This window comes from Lemur catta, chromosome 7, assembly GCF_020740605.2.
Source record: "Lemur catta isolate mLemCat1 chromosome 7, mLemCat1.pri, whole genome shotgun sequence".
Taxonomy (NCBI): Eukaryota; Metazoa; Chordata; class Mammalia; order Primates; family Lemuridae; genus Lemur; species Lemur catta.
Window position 1 is genome coordinate 4,867,878 of NC_059134.1, and position 26,311 is coordinate 4,894,188.

A 26,311-nucleotide genomic window follows, 5' to 3' on the forward strand; every position below is an offset into this window, starting at 1 on the left:
ATGCTAACCCTAGACCTCACACTATACTAGGCCTGATGATAACCATAACCCTAACCTTAACACTATCCTAGGGCTGATGCTAACCCTAACCCTAACCTTATCACTATCCTAGAGCTGATGCTAACCCTAACCCTAACACTATCCTAGGCCTGATGATAACCCTAACCCTAACACTGACACTATCCTAGGGCTGATGCTAACCCTAACCCAAACACTATCCTAGGGCTGATGCTAACCCTAACCCTAACGCTAACACTATCCTATGCCTGATTCTAACCCTATCCCTAACCCTAACACTCTCCTAGGGCTGAGGCTAACCCTAACCCTAACACTATCCTAGGGCTGATGCTAACCCTAACCCTAACCCAAACACTATCCTAGGGTGGATGCTAACCCTAACCCTAACACTATCCTAGGGCTGATGCTAACCCTAACCCTAACCCAAACACTATCCTGGGGTGGATGCTAACCCTAACCCTAACACTATCCTAGGGCTGATGCTAACCCTAACCCTAACCCTAACACTATCCTTGGGCTGATGCTAACCCTAACCCTAACACTATCCTGGGCCTGATGCTAACCGTAACCCTAACCCTAACACTATCCTAGGGCTGATACTAACCCTAACCCTAACACTATCCTTGGGCTGATGCTAACCCTAACCCTAACCCTAACACTATCCTAGGGCGGATGCTAACCCTAACCCTAACCCTAACACTATCCTAGGGCTGATGCTAACCCTAACCCTAACACTATCCTAGGGCTGATGCTAACCCTAACCCTAACACTTTCCTAGGGCTGATGCTAACCCTAAACCTAACCCTAACACTATCCTAGGGCGGATGCTAACCCTAACCCTAACCCTAACACTATCCTAGGGCTGATGCTAACCCTAACCCTAACACTATCCTAGGGCTGATGCTAACCCTAACCCTAACACTATCCTAGGGCTGATGCTAACCCTAACACTAACACTATCATAGGGCTGATGCTAACCCTAACTCTAACCCTAACACTCTCCAAGGGCTGATGCTAACCCTAACCCTAACCCTAACACTATCCTAGGGCTGATGCTAACCCTAACCCTAACACTATCCTAGGCCTGATGCTAACCCTAACCCTAACCCTAACACTATCCTAGGGCTGATGCTAACCCTAACCCTAACACTATCCTAGGGCTGATGCTAACCCTAACCCTAACCCTAACACTATCCTAGGGCTGATGCTAACCCTAACCCTATCACTATCCTAGGCCTGATGATAACCCGAACCCTAACCCTAACACTATCCTAGGGCTGATGCTAACCCTAACCCTAACACTATCCTAGGGCTGATGCTAACCCTAACCCTAACCCTAACACTATCCTAAGTCTGATGCTAACCCTAGACCTCACACTATACTAGGCCTGATGATAACCATAACCCTAACCTTAACACTATCCTAGGGCTGATGCTAACCCTAACCCTAACCTTATCACTATCCTAGAGCTGATGCTAACCCTAACCCTAACACTATCCTAGGCCTGATGATAACCCTAACCCTAACACTGACACTATCCTAGGGCTGATGCTAACCCTAACCCAAACACTATCCTAGGGCTGATGCTAACCCTAACCCTAACCCTAACACTATCCTAGGCCTGATGATAACCCTATCCCTAACCCTAACACTCTCCTAGGGCTGAGGCTAACCCTAACCCTAACACTATCCTAGGGCTGATGCTAACCCTAACCCTAACCCAAACACTATCCTAGGGTGGATGCTAACCCTAACCCTAACACTATCCTAGGGCTGATGCTAACCCTAACCCTAACCCAAACACTATCTTGGGGTGGATGCTAACCCTAACCCTAACACTATCATAGGCCTGATGCTAACCCTAACCCTAACCCTAACACTATCCTGGTGCTGATGCTAACCCTAACCCTAACACTATCCTGGGCCTGATGCTAACCGTAACCCTAACCCTAACACTATCCTAGGGCTGATACTAACCCTAACCCTAACACTATCCTTGGGCTGATGCTAACCCTAACCCTAACCCTAACAATATCCTAGGGCTGATGCTAACCCTAAACCTAACACTATCCTTGGGCTGATGCTAACCCTAACCCTAACCCTAACACTCTCCAAGGGCTGATGCTAACCCTAACACTAACACTATCCTAGGGCTGAAGCTAACCCTAACCCTAACCCTAACACTCTCCAAGGGCTGATGCTAACCCTAACCCTAACCCTAACACTATCCTAGGGCTGATGCTAACCCTAACCCTAACCCTAACACTATCCTAGGGCTGATGCTAAACCTAACCCTAACACTATCCTTGGGCTGATGCTAACCCTAACCCTAACCCTAACACTATCCTAGGGTTTATGTTAACCCTAACCCTAACACTATCCTAGGGCTGATGCTAACCCTAACCCTAACCCTAACACTATCCTAGGGCGGATGCTAACCCTAACCCTAACCCTAACACTATCCTAGGGCTGATGCTAACCCTAACACTAACACTATCCTAGGGCTGATGCTAACCCTAACCCTAACCCTAACATTATCCTAGGGCTGATGCTAACCCTAACCCTAACTCTAACACTATCTTAGGGCTGAGGCTAACCCTAAAACTAACACTATCCTACGGCTGATGCTAACCCTAACCCTAACCCTAACACTATCCTAGGGCTGATGCTAACCCTAACCCTAACACTATCCTAGGGCTGATGCTAACCCTAACCCTAACCCTAACACTATCCTAGGGCTGATGCTAACCCTAACATTAACACTATCCTAGGGCTGATGCTAACCCTAACCCTAACCCTAACACTATCCTAGGGCTGATGCTAACCGTAACCCTAACACTATCCTAGGCCTGATGATAACCCTAACCCTAACCCTAACACTATCCTAGGGCTGATGCTAACCCTAACCCTAACACTATCCTAGGGCTGATTCTAACCCTAACCCTAACCCTAACACTATCCTAGGGCTGATGCTAAGCCTAACGCTAACCCTAACACTATCCTTGAACTGATGCTAACCCTAACCCTAACCCTAACACTATGCTAGGCCTGATGATAACCCTAACCCTAACCCTAACACTATCCTCGGGTTTATGTTAACCCTAAACCTAACACTATCCTAGGGCTGATACTAACCCTAACCCTAAACCTAACACTATCCTAGGGCGGATGCTAACCCTAACCCTAACCCTAACACTATCCTAGGGCTGATGCTAACCCTAACACTAACACTATCCTAGGGCTGAAGCTAACCCTAACCCTAACCCTAACACTCTCCAAGGGCTGATGCTAACCCTAACACTAACCCTAACACTATCCTAGGTCTGATGCTAACCCTAACCCGAACACTATCCTAGGGATGATGCTAACCCTAACCCTAACCCTAACACTATCCTAGGGTTGATGCTAACCCTAACCCTAACACTATCCTAGGGCTGATGCTAACCCTAACCCTAACACTATCCTAGGGCTGATGCTAACCCTAAACCTAACCCTAATACTAACCTAGGGCTGATGCTAACCCTAACCCTAACACTATCCTAGGGCTGATGCTAACCCTAACCCTAACCCTAACACTATCCTAGGGCTGATGCTAACCCTAACCCTAACACTATCCTAGGGCTGATGCTAACCCTAACCCTAACCCTAACACTATCCTAGGGCTGATGCTAACCGTAACCCTAACACTATCCTAGGCCTGATGATAACCCTAACCCTAACACTAACACTATCCTAGGGCTGATGCTAACCCTAACCCTAACCCAAACACTATCATAGGGCTGATGCTAACCCTAACCCTAACACTATCCTAGGGCTAATGCTAACCCTAACCCTAACCCTAACACTATCCTTGGGCTGATGCTAACCCTAACCTTAACACTATCCTGGGCCTGATGCTAACCCTAACCCTAACCCTAACACTATCCTAGGGCTGATGCTAAACCTAACCCTAACATTATCCTTGGGCTGATGCTAACCCTAACCCTAACACTAACACTATGCTAGGGCGGATGCTAACCCTAACCCTAACCCTAACACTATCCTAGGGCTGATGCTAACCCTAACACTAACACTATCCTAGGGCTGATGCTAACCCTAACTCTAACCCTAACACTCTCCAAGGGCTGATGCTAACCCTAACCCTAACCCTAACACTATCCTAGGGCTGATGCTAACCCTAACCCTAACACTATCCTAGGCCTGATGCTAACCCTAACCCTAACCCTAACACTATCCTAGGGCTGATGCTAACCCTAACGCTAACACTATCCTAGGGCTGATGCTAACCCTAACCCTAACCCTAACACTATCCTAGGGCTGATGCTAACCCTAACCCTATCACTATCCTAGGCCTGATGATAACCCTAACCCTAACCCTAACACTATCCTAGGGCTGATGCTAACCCTAACCCTAACACTATCCTAGGGCTGATGCTAACCCTAACCCTAACCCTAACACTATCCTAAGTCTGATGCTAACCCTAGACCTCACACTATACTAGGCCTGATGATAACCATAACCCTAACCTTAACACTATCCTAGGGCTGATGCTAACCCTAACCCTAACCTTATCACTATCCTAGAGCTGATGCTAACCCTAACCCTAACACTATCCTAGGCCTGATGATAACCCTAACCCTAACACTGACACTATCCTAGGGCTGATGCTAACCCTAACCCAAACACTATCCTAGGGCTGATGCTAACCCTAACCCTAACGCTAACACTATCCTATGCCTGATTCTAACCCTATCCCTAACCCTAACACTCTCCTAGGGCTGAGGCTAAACCTAACCCTAACACTATCCTAGGGCTGATGCTAACCCTAACCCTAACCCAAACACTATCCTAGGGTGGATGCTAACCCTAACCCTAACACTATCCTAGGGCTGATGCTAACCCTAACCCTAACCCAAACACTATCCTGGGGTGGATGCTAACCCTAACCCTAACACTATCCTAGGGCTGATGCTAACCCTAACCCTAACCCTAACACTATCCTTGGGCTGATGCTAACCCTAACCCTAACACTATCCTGGGCCTGATGCTAACCGTAACCCTAACCCTAACACTATCCTAGGGCTGATACTAACCCTAACCCTAACACTATCCTTGGGCTGATGCTAACCCTAACCCTAACCCTAACACTATCCTAGGGCGGATGCTAACCCTAACCCTAACCCTAACACTATCCTAGGGCTGATGCTAACCCTAACCCTAACACTATCCTAGGGCTGATGCTAACCCTAACCCTAACACTTTCCTAGGGCTGATGCTAACCCTAAACCTAACCCTAATACTAACCTAGGGCTGATGCTAACCCTAACCCTAACACTATCCTAGGGCTGATGCTAACCCTAACCCTAACCCTAACACTATCCTAGGGCTGATGCTAACCCTAACCCTAACACTATCCTAGGGCTGATGCTAACCCTAACCCTAACCCTAACACTATCCTAGGGCTGATGCTAACCGTAACCCTAACACTATCCTAGGCCTGATGATAACCCTAACCCTAACACTAACACTATCCTAGGGCTGATGCTAACCCTAACCCTAACCCAAACACTATCCTAGGGTTGATGCTAACCCTAACCCTAACACTATCCTAGGGCTGATGCTAACCCTAACCCTAACCCTAACACTATCCTTGGCCTGATGCTAACCGTAACCCAACACTATCCTGGGCCTGATGCTAACCCTAACCCTAACCCTAACACTATCCTAGGGCTGATGCTAAACCTAACCCTAACACTATCCTTGGGCTGATGCTAACCCTAACCCTAACCCTAACACTATCCTAGGGCGGATGCTAACCCTAACCCTAACCCTAACACTATCCTAGGGCTGATGCTAACCCTAACACTAACACTATCATAGGGCTGATGCTAACCCTAACTCTAACCCTAACACTCTCCAAGGGCTGATGCTAACCCTAACCCTAACCCTAACACTATCCTAGGGCTGATGCTAACCCTAACCCTAACACTATCCTAGGCCTGATGCTAACCCTAACCCTAACCCTAACACTATCCTAGGGCTGATGCTAACCCTAACCCTAACACTATCCTAGGGCTGATGCTAACCCTAACCCTAACCCTAACACTATCCTAGGGCTGATGCTAACCCTAACCCTATCACTATCCTAGGCCTGATGATAACCCTAACCCTAACCCTAACACTATCCTAGGGCTGATGCTAACCCTAACCCTAACACTATCCTAGGGCTGATGCTAACCCTAACCCTAACCCTAACACTATCCTAAGTCTGATGCTAACCCTAGACCTCACACTATACTAGGCCTGATGATAACCATAACCCTAACCTTAACACTATCCTAGGGCTGATGCTAACCCTAACCCTAACCTTATCACTATCCTAGAGCTGATGCTAACCCTAACCCTAACACTATCCTAGGCCTGATGATAACCCTAACCCTAACACTGACACTATCCTAGGGCTGATGCTAACCCTAACCCAAACACTACCCTAGGGCTGATGCTAACCCTAACCCTAACCCTAACACTATCCTAGGCCTGATGCTAACCCTATCCCTAACCCTAACACTCTCCTAGGGCTGAGGCTAACCCTAACCCTAACACTATCCTAGGGCTGATGCTAACCCTAACCCTAACCCAAACACTATCCTAGGGTGGATGCTAACCCTAACCCTAACACTATCCTAGGGCTGATGCTAACCCTAACCCTAACCCAAACACTATCTTGGGGTGGATGCTAACCCTAACCCTAACACTATCATAGGCCTGAGGCTAACCCTAACCCTAACCCTAACACTATCCTGGTGCTGATGCTAACCCTAACCCTAACACTATCCTGGGCCTGATGCTAACCGTAACCCTAACCCTAACACTATCCTAGGGCTGATACTAACCCTAACGCTAACACTATCCTTGGGCTGATGCTAACCCTAACCCTAACCCTAACAATATCCTAGGGCTGATGCTAACCCTAAACCTAACACTATCCTTGGGCTGATGCTAACCCTAACCCTAACCCTAACACTCTCCAAGGGCTGATGCTAACCCTAACACTAACACTATCCTAGGGCTGAAGCTAACCCTAACCCTAACCCTAACACTCTCCAAGGGCTGATGCTAACCCTAACCCTAACCCTAACACTATCCTAGGGCTGATGCTAACCCTAACCCTAACCCTAACACTATCCTAGGGCTGATGCTAAACCTAACCCTAACACTATCCTTGGGCTGATGCTAACCCTAACCCTAACCCTAACACTATCCTAGGGTTTATGTTAACCCTAACCCTAACACTATCCTAGGGCTGATGCTAACCCTAACCCTAACCCTAACACTATCCTAGGGCGGATGCTAACCCTAACCCTAACCCTAACACTATCCTAGGGCTGATGCTAACCCTAACACTAACACTATCCTAGGGCTGATGCTAACCCTAACCCTAACCCTAACATTATCCTAGGGCTGATGCTAACCCTAACCCTAACTCTAACACTATCTTAGGGCTGAGGCTAACCCTAACACTAACACTATCCTACGGCTGATGCTAACCCTAACCCTAACCCTAACACTATCCTAGGGCTGATGCTAACCCTAACCCTAACACTATCCTAGGGCTGATGCTAACCCTAACCCTAACCCTAACACTATCCTAGGGCTGATGCTAACCCTAACATTAACACTATCCTAGGGCTGATGCTAACCCTAACCCTAACCCTAACACTATCCTAGGGCTGATGCTAACCGTAACCCTAACACTATCCTAGGCCTGATGATAACCCTAACCCTAACCCTAACACTATCCTAGGGCTGATGCTAACCCTAACCCTAACACTATCCTAGGGCTGATTCTAACCCTAACCCTAACCCTAACACTATCCTAGGGCTGATGCTAAGCCTAACGCTAACCCTAACACTATCCTTGAACTGATGCTAACCCTAACCCTAACCCTAACACTATGCTAGGCCTGATGATAACCCTAACCCTAACCCTAACACTATCCTCGGGTTTATGTTAACCCTAAACCTAACACTATCCTAGGGCTGATACTAACCCTAACCCTAAACCTAACACTATCCTAGGGCGGATGCTAACCCTAACCCTAACCCTAACACTATCCTAGGGCTGATGCTAACCCTAACACTAACACTATCCTAGGGCTGAAGCTAACCCTAACCCTAACCCTAACACTCTCCAAGGGCTGATGCTAACCCTAACACTAACCCTAACACTATCCTAGGGCTGATGCTAACCCTAACCCGAACACTATCCTAGGGATGATGCTAACCCTAACCCTAACCCTAACACTATCCTAGGGTTGATGCTAACCCTAACCCTAACACTATCCTAGGGCTGATGCTAACCCTAACCCTAACACTATCCTAGGGCTGATGCTAACCCTAAACCTAACCCTAATACTAACCTAGGGCTGATGCTAACCCTAACCCTAACCCTAACACTATCCTAGGGTTTATGTTAACCCTAACCCTAACACTATCCTAGGGCTGATGCTAACCCTAACCCTAACCCTAACACTATCCTAGGGCGGATGCTAACCCTAACCCTAACCCCAACACTATCCTAGGGCTGATGCTAACCCTAACACTAACACTATCCTAGGGCTGATGCTAACCCTAACCCTAACCCTAACATTATCCTAGGGCTGATGCTAACCCTAACCCTAACTCTAACACTATCTTAGGGCTGAGGCTAACCCTAACACTAACACTATCCTACGGCTGATGCTAACCCTAACCCTAACCCTAACACTATCCTAGGGCTGATGCTAACCCTAACCCTAACACTATCCTAGGGCTGATGCTAACCCTAACCCTAACCCTAACACTATCCTAGGGCTGATGCTAACCCTAACATTAACACTATCCTAGGGCTGATGCTAACCCTAACCCTAACCCTAACACTATCCTAGGGCTGATGCTAACCGTAACCCTAACACTATCCTAGGCCTGATGATAACCCTAACCCTAACCCTAACACTATCCTAGGGCTGATGCTAACCCTAACCCTAACACTATCCTAGGGCTGATTCTAACCCTAACCCTAACCCTAACACTATCCTAGGGCTGATGCTAAGCCTAACGCTAACCCTAACACTATCCTTGAACTGATGCTAACCCTAACCCTAACCCTAACACTATGCTAGGCCTGATGATAACCCTAACCCTAACCCTAACACTATCCTCGGGTTTATGTTAACCCTAAACCTAACACTATCCTAGGGCTGATACTAACCCTAACCCTAAACCTAACACTATCCTAGGGCGGATGCTAACCCTAACCCTAACCCTAACACTATCCTAGGGCTGATGCTAACCCTAACACTAACACTATCCTAGGGCTGAAGCTAACCCTAACCCTAACCCTAACACTCTCCAAGGGCTGATGCTAACCCTAACACTAACCCTAACACTATCCTAGGGCTGATGCTAACCCTAACCCGAACACTATCCTAGGGATGATGCTAACCCTAACCCTAACCCTAACACTATCCTAGGGTTGATGCTAACCCTAACCCTAACACTATCCTAGGGCTGATGCTAACCCTAACCCTAACACTATCCTAGGGCTGATGCTAACCCTAAACCTAACCCTAATACTAACCTAGGGCTGATGCTAACCCTAACCCTAACACTATCCTAGGGCTGATGCTAACCCTAACCCTAACCCTAACACTATCCTAGGGCTGATGCTAACCCTAACCCTAACACTATCCTAGGGCTGATGCTAACCCTAACCCTAACCCTAACACTATCCTAGGGCTGATGCTAACCGTAACCCTAACACTATCCTAGGCCTGATGATAACCCTAACCCTAACACTAACACTATCCTAGGGCTGATGCTAACCCTAACCCTAACCCAAACACTATCATAGGGCTGATGCTAACCCTAACCCTAACACTATCCTAGGGCTGATGCTAACCCTAACCCTAACCCTAACACTATCCTTGGGCTGATGCTAACCCTAACCTTAACACTATCCTGGGCCTGATGCTAACCCTAACCCTAACCCTAACACTATCCTAGGGCTGATGGTAAACCTAACCCTAACACTATCCTTGGGCTGATGCTAACCCTAACCCTAACCCTAACACTATCCTAGGGCGGATGCTAACCCTAACCCTAACCCTAACACTATCCTAGGGCTGATGCTAACCCTAACACTAACACTATCCTAGGGCTGATGCTAACCCTAACTCTAACCCTAACACTCTCCAAGGGCTGATGCTAACCCTAACCCTAACCCTAACACTATCCTAGGGCTGATGCTAACCCTAACCCTAACACTATCCTAGGCCTGATGCTAACCCTAACCCTAACCCTAAAACTATCCTAGGGCTGATGCTAACCCTAACGCTAACACTATCCTAGGGCTGATGCTAACCCTAACCCTAACCCTAACACTATCCTAGGGCTGATGCTAACCCTAACCCTATCACTATCCTAGGCCTGATGATAACCCTAACCCTAACCCTAACACTATCCTAGGGCTGATGATAACCCTAACCCTAACACTATCCTAGGGCTGATGCTAACCCTAACCCTAACCCTAACACTATCCTAAGTCTGATGCTAACCCTAGACCTCACACTATACTAGGCCTGATGATAACCATAACCCTAACCTTAACACTATCCTAGGGCTGATGCTAACCCTAACCCTAACCTTATCACTATCCTAGAGCTGATGCTAACCCTAACCCTAACACTATCCTAGGCCTGATGATAACCCTAACCCTAACACTGACACTATCCTAGGGCTGATGCTAACCCTAACCCAAACACTATCCTAGGGCTGATGCTAACCCTAACCCTAACGCTAACACTATCCTATGCCTGATTCTAACCCTATCCCTAACCCTAACACTCTCCTAGGGCTGAGGCTAACCCTAACCCTAACACTATCCTAGGGCTGATGCTAACCCTAACCCTAACCCAAACACTATCCTAGGGTGGATGCTAACCCTAACCCTAACACTATCCTAGGGCTGATGCTAACCCTAACCCTAACCCAAACACTATCCTGGGGTGGATGCTAACCCTAACCCTAACACTATCCTAGGGCTGATGCTAACCCTAACCCTAACCCTAACACTATCCTTGGGCTGATGCTAACCCTAACCCTAACACTATCCTGGGCCTGATGCTGACCGTAACCCTAACCCTAACACTATCCTAGGGCTGATACTAACCCTAACCCTAACACTATCCTTGGGCTGATGCTAACCCTAACCCTAACCCTAACAATATCCTAGGGCAGATGCTAACCCTAACCCTAACCCTAACACTATCCTTGGGCTGATGCTAACCCTAACCCTAACACTATCCTTGGGCTGATGCTAACCCTAACCCTAACCCTAACACTATCCTAGGGCGGATGCTAACCCTAACCCTAACCCTAACACTATCCTAGGCCTGATGCTAACCCTAACCCTAACCCTAACACTATCCTAGGGCTGATGCTAACCCTAACACTAACACTATCCTAGGGCTGAAGCTAACCCTCACCCTAACCCTAACACTCTCCAAGGGCTGATGCTAACCCTAACCCTAACCCTAACACTATCCTAGGGCTGATGCTAACCCTAACACTAACACTATCCTAGGGATGATGCTAACCCTAACACAACCCTAACATATCCTAGGGTTGATACTAACCCTAACACTAACACTATCCTAGGGCTGATTCTAACCCTAACCTTAACCCTAACACTATCCTAGGTCTGATGCTAACCCTAACCCTAACACTATCCTAGGGCTGATACTAACCCTAAACCTAACCCTAATACTAACCTAGGGCTGATGCTAACCCTAACCCTAACACTACCCTAGGGCTGATGCTAACCCTAACCCTAACCCTAACACTATCCTAGGGCTGATGCTAACCCTAACCCTAACACTATCCTAGGGCTGATGCTAACCCTAACCCTAACCCTAACACTATCCTAGGGCTGATGCTAACCCTAACAGTAACACTATCCTAGGGCTGATGCTAACCCTAACCCTAACCCTAACACTATCCTAGGGCTGATGCTAACCCTAACCCTAACTCAAACACTATCCTAGGGTTGATGCTAACCCTAACCCTAACACTATCCTAGGGCTGATGCTAACCCTAACCCTAACCCTAACACTATCCTTGGGCTGATGCTAACCCTAACCCTGACACTATCCTGGGCCTGATGCTAACCCTAACCCTAACCCTAACACTATCCTAGGCCTGATGCTAACCCTAACCCTAACACTATCCTTGGGCTGATGCTAACCCTAACCCTAACCCTAACACTATCCTTGAACTGATGCTAACCCTAACCCTAACCCTAACATTATCCTAGGGCTGATTCTAACCCTAACCCTAACCCTAACACTATCCTAGGGCTGATGCTAAGCCTAACGCTAACCCTAACACTATCCTTGAACTGATGCTAACCCTAAACCTAACCCTAACACTATGCTAGGCCTGATGATAACCCTAACCCTAACCCTAACACTATCCTCGGGTTTATGTTAACCCTAACCCTAACACTATCCTAGGGCTGATACTAACCCTAACCCTAAACCTAACACTATCCTAGGGCGGATGCTAACCCTAACCCTAACCCTAACACTATCCTAGGGCTGATGCTAACCCTAACACTAACACTATCCTAGGGCTGAAGCTAACCCTAACCCTAACCCTAACACTCTCCAAGGGCTGATGCTAACCCTAACCCTAACCCTAACACTATCCTAGGGCTGATGCTAACCCTAACCCTAACACTATCCTAGTGATGATGCTAACCCTAACCCTAACCCTAACACTATCCTAGGGTTGATGCTAACCCTAACCCTAACACTATCCTAGGGCTAATGCTAACCCTAACCCTAACACAATCCTAGGGCTGATGCTAACCCTAAACCTAACCCTAATACTAACCTAGGGCTGATGCTAACCCTAACACTAACACTATCCTAGGGCTGATGCTAACCCTAACCCTAACCCTAACACTATCCTAGGGCTGATGCTAACCCTAACCCTAACACTATCCTAGGGCTAATGCTAACCCTAACCCTAACCCTAACACTATCCTAGGGCTGATGCTAACCGTAACCCTAACACTATCCTAGGCCTGATGATAACCCTAACCCTAACCCTAACACTATCCTAGGGCTGATGCTAACCCTAACCCTAACCCAAACACTATCCTAGGGTTGATGCTAACCCTAACCCTAACACTATCCTAGGGCTGATGCTAACCCTAACCCTAACCCTAACACTATCCCTGGGCTGATACTAACCCTAACCATAACACTATCCTGGGCCTGATGCTAACCCTAACCCTAACCCTAACACTATCCTAGGGCTGATGCTAAACCTAACCCTAACACTATCCTTGGGCTGATGCTAACCCTAACCCTAACCCTAACACTATCCTAGGGTTTATGTTAACCCTAACCCTAACACTATCCTAGGGCTGATGCTAACCCTAACCCTAACCCTAACACTATCCTAGGGCGGATGCTAACCCTAACCCTAACCCTAACACTATCCTAGGGCTGATGCTAACCCTAACACTAACACTATCCTAGGGCTGATGCTAACCCTAACCCTAACCCTAACATTATCCTAGGGCTGATGCTAACCCTAACCCTAACTCTAACACTATCTTAGGGCTGAGGCTAACCCTAACCCTAACACTATCCTACGGCTGATGCTAACCCTAACCCTAACCCTAACACTATCCTAGGGCTGATGCTAACCCTAACCCTAACACTATCCTAGGGCTGATGCTAACCCTAACCCTAACCCTAACACTATCCTAGGGCTGATGCTAACCCTAACCCTAACACTATCCTAGGGCTGATGCTAACCCTAACCCTAACCCTAACACTATCCTAGGGCTGATGCTAACCGTAACCCTAACACTATCCTAGGCCTGATGATAACCCTAACCCTAACCCTAACACTATCCTAGGGCTGATTCTAACCCTAACCCTAACACTATCCTAGGGCTGATTCTAACCCTAACCCTAACCCTAACACTATGCTAGGCCTGATGATAACCCTAACCCTAACCCTAACACTATCCTCGGGTTTATGTTAACCCTAACCCTAACACTATCCTAGGGCTGATACTAACCCTAACCCTAAACCTAACACTATCCTAGGGCGGATGCTAACCCTAACCCTAACCCTAACACTATCCTAGGGCTGATGCTAACCCTAACCCTAACCCTAACACTATCCTAGGGCTGATGCTAACCCTAACCCGAACACTATCCTAGGTATGATGCTAACCCTAACCCTAACCCTAACACTATCCTAGGGTTGATGCTAACCCTAACCCTAACACTATCCTAGGGCTGATGCTAACCCTAACCCTAACACTATCCTAGGGCTGATGCTAACCCTAAACCTAACCCTAATACTAACCTAGGGCTGATGCTAACCCTAACCCTAACACTATCCTAGGGCTGATGCTAACCCTAACCCTAACACTATCCTAGGGCTGATTCTAACCCTAACCCTAACCCTAACACTATCCTAGGGCTGATGCTAAGCCTAACGCTAACCCTAACACTATCCTTGAACTGATGCTAACCCTAACCCTAACCCTAACACTATGCTAGGCCTGATGATAACCCTAACCCTAACCCTAACACTATCCTCGGGTTTATGTTAACCCTAACCCTAACACTATCCTAGGGCTGATACTAACCCTAACCCTAAACCTAACACTATCCTAGGACGGATGCTAACCCTAACCCTAACCCTAACACTATCCTAGGGCTGATGCTAACCCTAACACTAACACTATCCTAGGGCTGAAGCTAACCCTAACCCTAACCCTAACACTCTCCAAGGGCTGATGCTAACCCTAACCCTAACCCTAACACTATCCTAGGGTTGATGCTAACCCTAACCCTAACACTATCCTAGGGCTGATGCTAACCGTAACACTAACACTATCCTAGGGCTGATGCTAACCCTAAACCTAACCCTAATACTAACCTAGGGCTGATGCTAACCCTAACCCTAACACTATCCTAGGGCTGATGCTAACCCTAACCCTAACCCTAACACTATCCTAGGGCTGATGCTAACCCTAACCCTAACACTATCCTAGGGCTGATGCTAACCCTAACCCTAACCCTAACACTATCCTAGGGCTGATGCTAACCGTAACATTACACTATCCTAGGCCTGATGATAACCCTAACCCTAACACTAACACTATCCTAGGGCTGATGCTAACCCTAACCCTAACCCAAACACTATCATAGGGTTGATGCTAACCCTAACCCTAACACTATCCTAGGGCTGATGCTAACCCTAACCCTAACCCTAACACTATCCTTGGGCTGATGCTAACCCTAACCTTAACACTATCCTGGGCCTGATGCTAACCCTAACCCTAACCCTAACACTATCCTAGGGCTGATGCTAAACCTAACCCTAACACTATCCTTGGGCTGATGCTAACCCTAACCCTAACCCTAACACTCTCCAAGGGCTGATGCTAACCCTAACCCTAACCCTAACACTATCCTAGGGCTGATGCTAACCCTAACCCTAACACTATCCTAGGCCTGATGCTAACCCTAACCCTAACCCTAACACTATCCTAGGGCTGATGCTAACCCTAACCCTAACACTATCCTAGGGCTGATGCTAACCCTAACCCTAACCCTAACACTATCCTAGGGCTGATGCTAACCCTAACCCTACCACTATCCTAGGGCTGATGCTAACCCTAACCCTAACACTATCCTAGGGCTGATGCTAACCCTAACCCTAACCCTAACACTATCCTAGGGCTGATGCTAACCCTAACCCTAACACTATCCTAGGCCTGATGCTAACCCTAACCCTAACCCTAACACTATCCTAGGGCTGATGCTAACCCTAACCCTAACAATATCCTAGGGCAGATGCTAACCCTAACCCTAACCCTAACACTATCCTTGGGCTGATGCTAACCCTAACCCTAACACTATCCTTGGGATGATGCTAACCCTAACCCTAACCCTAACACTATCCTAGGGCGGATGCTAACACTAACCCTAACCCTAACACTATCCTAGGCCTGATGCTAACCCTAACCCTAACCCTAACACTATCCTAGGGCTGATGCTAACCCTAACACTAACACTATCCTAGGGCTGAAGCTAACCCTAACCCTAACCCTAACACTCTCCAAGGGCTGATGCTAACCCTAACCCTAACCCTAACACTATCCTAGGGCTGATGCTAACCCTAACACTAACACTATCCTAGGGATGATGCTAACCCTAACACAACCCTAACATATCCTAGGGTTGATACTAACCCTAACACTAACACTATCCTAGGGCTTATTCTAACCCTAACCTTAACCCTAACACTATCCTAGGTCTGATGTTAACCCTAACCCTAACACTATCCTAGGGCTGATGCTAACCCTAAACCTAACCCTAATACTAACCTAGGGCTGATGCTAACCCTAACCCTAACACTACCCTAGGGCTGATGCTAACCCTAACCCTAACCCTAACACTATCCTAGGGCTGATGCTAACCCTAACCCTAACACTATCCTAGGGCTGATGCTAACCCTAACCCTAACCCTAACACTATCCTAGGGCTGATGCTAACCCTAACAGTAACACTATCCTAGGGCTGATGCTAACCCTAACCCTAACCCTAACACTATCCTAGGGCTGATGCTAACCCTAACCCTAACTCAAACACTATCCTAGGGTTGATGCTAACCCTAACAATAACACTATCCTAGGGCTGATGCTAACCCTAACCCTAACCCTAACACTATTCTAGGGTTTATGTTAACCCTAACCCTAACACTATCCTAGGGCTGATGCTAACCCTAACCCTAACCCTAACACTATCCTAGGGCGGATGCTAACCCTAACCCTAACCCTAACACTATCCTAGGCCTGATGCTAACCCTAAACCTAACACTATCCTAGGGCTGATGCTAACCCTAACCCTAACCCTAACATTATCCTAGGGCTGATGCTAACCCTACCCCTAACTCTAACACTATCTTAGGGCTGAGGCTAACCCTAACCCTAACACTATCCTACGGCTGATGCTAACCCTAACCCTAACCCTAACACTATCCTAGGGCTGATGCTAACCCTAACCCTAACACTATCCTAGGGCTGATGCTAACCCTAACCCTAACCCTAACACTATCCTAGGGCTGATGCTAACCCTAACCCTAACACTATCCTAGGGCTGATGCTAACCCTAACCCTAACCCTAACACTATCCTAGGGCTGATGCTAACCGTAACCCTAACACTATCCTAGGCCTGATGATAACCCTAACCCTAACCCTAACACTATCCTAGGGCTGATGCTAACCCTAACCCTAACACTATCCTAGGGCTGATTCTAACCCTAACCCTAACCCTAACACTATCCTAGGGCTGATGCTAAGCCTAACGCTAACCCTAACACTATCCTTGAACTGATGCTAACCCTAACCCTAACCCTAACACTATGCTAGGCCTGATGATAACCCTAACCCTAACCCTAACACTATCCTCGGGTTTATGTTAACCCTAACCCTAACACTATCCTAGGGCTGATACTAACCCTAACCCTAAACCTAACACTATCCTAGGGCGGATGCTAACCCTAACCCTAACACTATCCTAGGGCTGATGCTAACCCTAACCCTAACACTTTCCTAGGGCTGATGCTAACCCTAAACCTAACCCTAATACTAACCTAGGGCTGATGCTAACCCTAACCCTAACACTATCCTAGGGCTGATGCTAACCCTAACCCTAACCCTAACACTATCCTAGGGCTGATGCTAACCCTAACCCTAACACTATCCTAGGGCTGATGCTAACCCTAACCCTAACCCTAACACTATCCTAGGGCTGATGCTAACCGTAACCCTAACACTATCCTAGGCCTGATGATAACCCTAACCCTAACACTAACACTATCCTAGGGCTGATGCTAACCCTAACCCTAACCCAAACACTATCCTAGGGTTGATGCTAACCCTAACCCTAACACTATCCTAGGGCTGATGCTAACCCTAACCCTAACCCTAACACTATCCTTGGCCTGATGCTAACCGTAACCCAACACTATCCTGGGCCTGATGCTAACCCTAACCCTAACCCTAACACTATCCTAGGGCTGATGCTAAACCTAACCCTAACACTATCCTTGGGCTGATGCTAACCCTAACCCTAACCCTAACACTATCCTAGGGCGGATGCTAACCCTAACCCTAACCCTAACACTATCCTAGGGCTGATGCTAACCCTAACACTAACACTATCATAGGGCTGATGCTAACCCTAACTCTAACCCTAACACTCTCCAAGGGCTGATGCTAACCCTAACCCTAACCCTAACACTATCCTAGGGCTGATGCTAACCCTAACCCTAACACTATCCTAGGCCTGATGCTAACCCTAACCCTAACCCTAACACTATCCTAGGGCTGATGCTAACCCTAACCCTAACACTATCCTAGGGCTGATGCTAACCCTAACCCTAACCCTAACACTATCCTAGGGCTGATGCTAACCCTAACCCTATCACTATCCTAGGCCTGATGATAACCCTAACCCTAACCCTAACACTATCCTAGGGCTGATGCTAACCCTAACCCTAACACTATCCTAGGGCTGATGCTAACCCTAACCCTAACCCTAACACTATCCTAAGTCTGATGCTAACCCTAGACCTCACACTATACTAGGCCTGATGATAACCATAACCCTAACCTTAACACTATCCTAGGGCTGATGCTAACCCTAACCCTAACCTTATCACTATCCTAGAGCTGATGCTAACCCTAACCCTAACACTATCCTAGGCCTGATGATAACCCTAACCCTAACACTGACACTATCCTAGGGCTGATGCTAACCCTAACCCAAACACTATCCTAGGGCTGATGCTAACCCTAACCCTAACCCTAACACTATCCTAGGCCTGATGCTAACCCTATCCCTAACCCTAACACTCTCCTAGGGCTGAGGCTAACCCTAACCCTAACACTATCCTAGGGCTGATGCTAACCCTAACCCTAACCCAAACACTATCCTAGGGTGGATGCTAACCCTAACCCTAACACTATCCTAGGGCTGATGCTAACCCTAACCCTAACCCAAACACTATCTTGGGGTGGATGCTAACCCTAACCCTAACACTATCATAGGCCTGATGCTAACCCTAACCCTAACCCTAACACTATCCTGGTGCTGATGCTAACCCTAACCCTAACACTATCCTGGGCCTGATGCTAACCGTAACCCTAACCCTAACACTATCCTAGGGCTGATACTAACCCTAACCCTAACACTATCCTTGGGCTGATGCTAACCCTAACCCTAACCCTAACAATATCCTAGGGCTGATGCTAACCCTAACCCTAACACTATCCTTGGGCTGATGCTAACCCTAACCCTAACCCTAACACTCTCCAAGGGCTGATGCTAACCCTAACACTAACACTATCCTAGGGCTGAAGCTAACCCTAACCCTAACCCTAACACTCTCCAAGGGCTGATGCTAACCCTAACCCTAACCCTAACACTATCCTAGGGCTGATTCTAACCCTAACCCTAACCCTAACACTATCCTAGGGCTGATGCTAAACCTAACCCTAACACTATCCTTGGGCTGATGCTAACCCTAACCCTAACCCTAACACTATCCTAGGGTTTATGTTAACCCTAACCCTAACACTATCCTAGGGCTGATGCTAACCCTAACCCTAACCCTAACACTATCCTAGGGCGGATGCTAACCCTAACCCTAACCCTAACACTATCCTAGGGCTGATGCTAACCCTAACACTAACACTATCCTAGGGCTGATGCTAACCCTAACCCTAACCCTAACATTATCCTAGGGCTGATGCTAACCCTAACCCTAACTCTAACACTATCTTAGGGCTGAGGCTAACCCTAACACTAACACTATCCTACGGCTGATGCTAACCCTAACCCTAACCCTAACACTATCCTAGGGCTAATGCTAACCCTAACCCTAACACTATCCTAGGGCTGATGCTAACCCTAACCCTAACCCTAACACTATCCTAGGGCTGATGCTAACCCTAACATTAACACTATCCTAGGGCTGATGCTAACCCTAACCCTAACCCGAACACTATCCTAGGGCTGATGCTAACCGTAACCCTAACACTATCCTAGGCCTGATGATAACCCTAACCCTAACCCTAACACTATCCTAGGGCTGATGATAACCCTAACCCTAACACTATCCTAGGGCTGATTCTAACCCTAACCCTAACCCTAACACTATCCTAGGGCTGATGCTAAGCCTAACGCTAACCCTAACACTATCCTTGAACTGATGCTAACCCTAACCCTAACCCTAACACTATGCTAGGCCTGATGATAACCCTAACCCTAACCCTAACACTATCCTCGGGTTTATGTTAACCCTAAACCTAACACTATCCTAGGGCTGATACTAACCCTAACCCTAAACCTAACACTATCCTAGGGCGGATGCTAACCCTAACCCTAACCCTAACACTATCCTAGGGCTGAAGCTAACCCTAACCCTAACCCTAACACTCTCCAAGGGCTGATGCTAACCCTAACACTAACCCTAACACTATCCTAGGGCTGATGCTAACCCTAACCCGAACACTATCCTAGGGATGATGCTAACCCTAACCCTAACCCTAACACTATCCTAGGGTTGATGCTAACCCTAACCCTAACACTATCCTAGGGCTGATGCTAACCCTAACCCTAACACTATCCTAGGGCTGATGCTAACCCTAAACCTAACCCTAATACTAACCTAGGGCTGATGCTAACCCTAACCCTAACACTATCCTAGGGCTGATGCTAACCCTAACCCTAACCCTAACACTATCCTAGGGCTGATGCTAACCCTAACCCTAACACTATCCTAGGGCTGATGCTATCCCTAACCCTAACCCTAACACTATCCTAGGGCTGATGCTAACCGTAACCCTAACACTATCCTAGGCCTGATGATAACCCTAACCCTAACACTAACACTATCCTAGGGCTGATGCTAACCCTAACCCTAACCCAAACACTATCATAGGGCTGATGCTAACCCTAACCCTAACACTATCCTAGGGCTGATGCTAACCCTAACCCTAACCCTAACACTATCCTTGGGCTGATGCTAACCCTAACCTTAACACTATCCTGGGCCTGATGCTAACCCTAACCCTAACCCTAACACTATCCTAGGGCTCATGCTAAACCTAACCCTAACACTATCCTTGGGCTGATGCTAACCCTAACCCTAACCCTAACACTATCCTAGGGCGGATGCTAACCCTAACCCTAACCCTAACACTATCCTAGGGCTGATGCTAACCCTAACACTAACACTATCCTAGGGCTGATGCTAACCCTAACTCTAACCCTAACACTCTCCAAGGGCTGATGCTAACCCTAACCCTAACCCTAACACTATCCTAGGGCTGATGCTAACCCTAACCCTAACACTATCCTAGGCCTGATGCTAACCCTAACCCTAACCCTAACACTATCCTAGGGCTGATGCTAACCCTAACGCTAACACTATCCTAGGGCTGATGCTAACCCTAACCCTAACCCTAACACTATCCTAGGGCTGATGCTAACCCTAACCCTATCACTATCCTAGGCCTGATGATAACCCTAACCCTAACCCTAACACTATCCTAGGGCTGATGCTAACCCTAACCCTAACACTATCCTAGGGCTGATGCTAACCCTAACCCTAACCCTAACACTATCCTAAGTCTGATGCTAACCCTAGACCTCACACTATACTAGGCCTGATGATAACCATAACCCTAACATTAACACTATCCTAGGGCTGATGCTAACCCTAACCCTAACCTTATCACTATCCTAGAGCTGATGCTAACCCTAACCCTAACACTATCCTAGGCCTGATGATAACCCTAACCCTAACACTGACACTATCCTAGGGCTGATGCTAACCCTAACCCAAACACTATCCTAGGGCTGATGCTAACCCTAACCCTAACGCTAACACTATCCTATGCCTGATTCTAACCCTATCCCTAACCCTAACACTCTCCTAGGGCTGAGGCTAACCCTAACCCTAACACTATCCTAGGGCTGATGCTAACCCTAACCCTAACCCAAACACTATCCTAGGGTGGATGCTAACCCTAACCCTAACACTATCCTAGGGCTGATGCTAACCCTAACCCTAACCCAAACACTATCTTGGGGTGGATGCTAACCCTAACCCTAACACTATCCTAGGGCTGATGCTAACCCTAACCCTAACCCTAACACTATCCTTGGGCTGATGCTAACCCTAACCCTAACACTATCCTGGGCCTGATGCTAACCGTAACCCTAACCCTAACACTATCCTAGGGCTGATACTAACCCTAACCCTAACACTATCCTTGGGCTGATGCTAACCCTAACCCTAACCCTAACAATATCCTAGGGCAGATGCTAACCCTAACCCTAACCCTAACACTATCCTTGGGCTGATGCTAACCCTAACCCTAACACTATCCTTGGGCTGATGCTAACCCTAACCCTAACCCTAACACTATCCTAGGGCGGATGCTAACCCTAACCCTAACCCTAACACTATCCTAGGGCTGATGCTAACCGTAACACTAACACTATCCTAGGGCTGAAGCTAACCCTAACCCTAACCCTAACACTCTCCAAGGGCTGATGCTAACCCTAACACTAACCCTAACACTATCCTAGGGCTGATGCTAACCCTAACCCGAACACTATCCTAGGGATGATGCTAACCCTAACCCTAACCCTAACACTATCCTAGGGTTGATGCTAACCCTAACCCTAACACTATCCTAGGGCTGATGCTAACCCTAACCCTAACACTATCCTAGGGCTGATGCTAACCCTAAACCTAACCCTAATACTAACCTAGGGCTGATGCTAACCCTAACCCTAACACTATCCTAGGGCTGATGCTAACCCTAACCCTAACCCTAACACTATCCTAGGGCTGATGCTAACCCTAACCCTAACACTATCCTAGGGCTGATGCTATCCCTAACCCTAACCCTAACACTATCCTAGGGCTGATGCTAACCGTAACCCTAACACTATCCTAGGCCTGATGATAACCCTAACCCTAACACTAACACTATCCTAGGGCTGATGCTAACCCTAACCCTAACCCAAACACTATCATAGGGCTGATGCTAACCCTAACCCTAACACTATCCTAGGGCTGATGCTAACCCTAACCCTAACCCTAACACTATCCTTGGGCTGATGCTAACCCTAACCTTAACACTATCCTGGGCCTGATGCTAACCCTAACCCTAACCCTAACACTATCCTAGGGCTCATGCTAAACCTAACCCTAACACTATCCTTGGGCTGATGCTAACCCTAACCCTAACCCTAACACTATCCTAGGGCGGATGCTAACCCTAACCCTAACCCTAACACTATCCTAGGGCTGATGCTAACCCTAACACTAACACTATCCTAGGGCTGATGCTAACCCTAACTCTAACACTAACACTCTCCAAGGGCTGATGCTAACCCTAACCCTAACCCTAACACTATCCTAGGGCTGATGCTAACCCTAACCCTAACACTATCCTAGGCCTGATGCTAACCCTAACCCTAACCCTAACACTATCCTAGGGCTGATGCTAACCCTAACGCTAACACTATCCTAGGGCTGATGCTAACCCTAACCCTAACCCTAACACTATCCTAGGGCTGATGCTAACCCTAACCCTATCACTATCCTAGGCCTGATGATAACCCTAACCCTAACCCTAACACTATCCTAGGGCTGATGCTAACCCTAACCCTAACACTATCCTAGGGCTGATGCTAACCCTAACCCTAACACTAACACTATCCTAAGTCTGATGCTAACCCTAGACCTCACACTATACTAGGCCTGATGATAACCATAACCCTAACCTTAACACTATCCTAGGGCTGATGCTAACCCTAACCCTAACCTTATCACTATCCTAGAGCTGATGCTAACCCTAACCCTAACACTATCCTAGGCCTGATGATAACCCTAACCCTAACACTGACACTATCCTAGGGCTGATGCTAACCCTAACCCAAACACTATCCTAGGGCTGATGCTAACCCTAACCCTAACGCTAACACTATCCTATGCCTGATTCTAACCCTATCCCTAACCCTAACACTCTCCTAGGGCTGAGGCTAACCCTAACCCTAACACTATCCTAGGGCTGATGCTAACCCTAACCCTAACCCAAACACTATCCTAGGGTGGATGCTAACCCTAACCCTAACACTATCCTAGGGCTGATGCTAACCCTAACCCTAACCCAAACACTATCCTGGGGTGGATGCTAACCCTAACCCTAACACTATCCTAGGGCTGATGCTAACCCTAACCCTAACCCTAACACTATCCTTGGGCTGATGCTAACCCTAACCCTAACACTATCCTGGGCCTGATGCTAACCGTAACCCTAACCCTAACACTATCCTAGGGCTGATACTAACCCTAACCCTAACACTATCCTTGGGCTGATGCTAACCCTAACCCTAACCCTAACAATATCCTAGGGCAGATGCTAACCCTAACCCTAACCCTAACACTATCCTTGGGCTGATGCTAACCCTAACCCTAACACTATCCTTGGGCTGATGCTAACCCTAACCCTAACCCTAACACTATCCTAGGGCGGATGCTAACCCTAACCCTAACCCTAACACTATCCTAGGCCTGATGCTAACCCTAACCCTAACCCTAACACTATCCTAGGGCTGATGCTAACCCTAACACTAACACTATCCTAGGGCTGAAGCTAACCCTCACCCTAACCCTAACACTCTCCAAGGGCTGATGCTAACCCTAACCCTAACCCTAACACTATCCTAGGGCTGATGCTAACCCTAACACTAACACTATCCTTGGGCTGATGCTAACCCTAACCCTAACCCTAACACTCTCCAAGGGCTGATGCTAACCCTAACACTAACACTATCCTAGGGCTGAAGCTAACCCTAACCCTAACCCTAACACTCTCCAAGGGCTGATGCTAACCCTAACCCTAACCCTAACACTATCCTAGGGCTGATTCTAACCCTAACCCTAACCCTAACACTATCCTAGGGCTGATGCTAAACCTAACCCTAACACTATCCTTGGGCTGATGCTAACCCTAACCCTAACCCTAACACTATCCTAGGGTTTATGTTAACCCTAACCCTAACACTATCCTAGGGCTGATGCTAACCCTAACCCTAACCCTAACACTATCCTAGGGCGGATGCTAACCCTAACCCTAACCCTAACACTATCCTAGGGCTGATGCTAACCCTAACACTAACACTATCCTAGGGCTGATGCTAACCCTAACCCTAACCCTAACATTATCCTAGGGCTGATGCTAACCCTAACCCTAACTCTAACACTATCTTAGGGCTGAGGCTAACCCTAACACTAACACTATCCTACGGCTGATGCTAACCCTAACCCTAACCCTAACACTATCCTAGGGCTGATGATAACCCTAACCCTAACACTATCCTAGGGCTGATGCTAACCCTAACCCTAACCCTAACACTATCCTAGGCCTGATGCTAACCCTATCCCTAACCCTAATACTAACCTAGGGCTGATGCTAACCCTAACCCTAACACTATCCTAGGGCTGATGCTAACCCTAACCCTAACCCTAACACTATCCTAGGGCTGATGCTAACCCTAACCCTAACACTATCCTAGGGCTGATGCTATCCCTAACCCTAACCCTAACACTATCCTAGGGCTGATGCTAACCGTAACCCTAACACTATCCTAGGCCTGATGATAACCCTAACCCTAACACTAACACTATCCTAGGGCTGATGCTAACCCTAACCCTAACCCAAACACTATCATAGGGCTGATGCTAACCCTAACCCTAACACTATCCTAGGGCTGATGCTAACCCTAACCCTAACCCTAACACTATCCTTGGGCTGATGCTAACCCTAACCTTAACACTATCCTGGGCCTGATGCTAACCCTAACCCTAACCCTAACACTATCCTAGGGCTCATGCTAAACCTAACCCTAACACTATCCTTGGGCTGATGCTAACCCTAACCCTAACCCTAACACTATCCTAGGGCGGATGCTAACCCTAACCCTAACCCTAACACTATCCTAGGGCTGATGCTAACCCTAACACTAACACTATCCTAGGGCTGATGCTAACCCTAACTCTAACCCTAACACTCTCCAAGGGCTGATGCTAACCCTAACCCTAACCCTAACACTATCCTAGGGCTGAT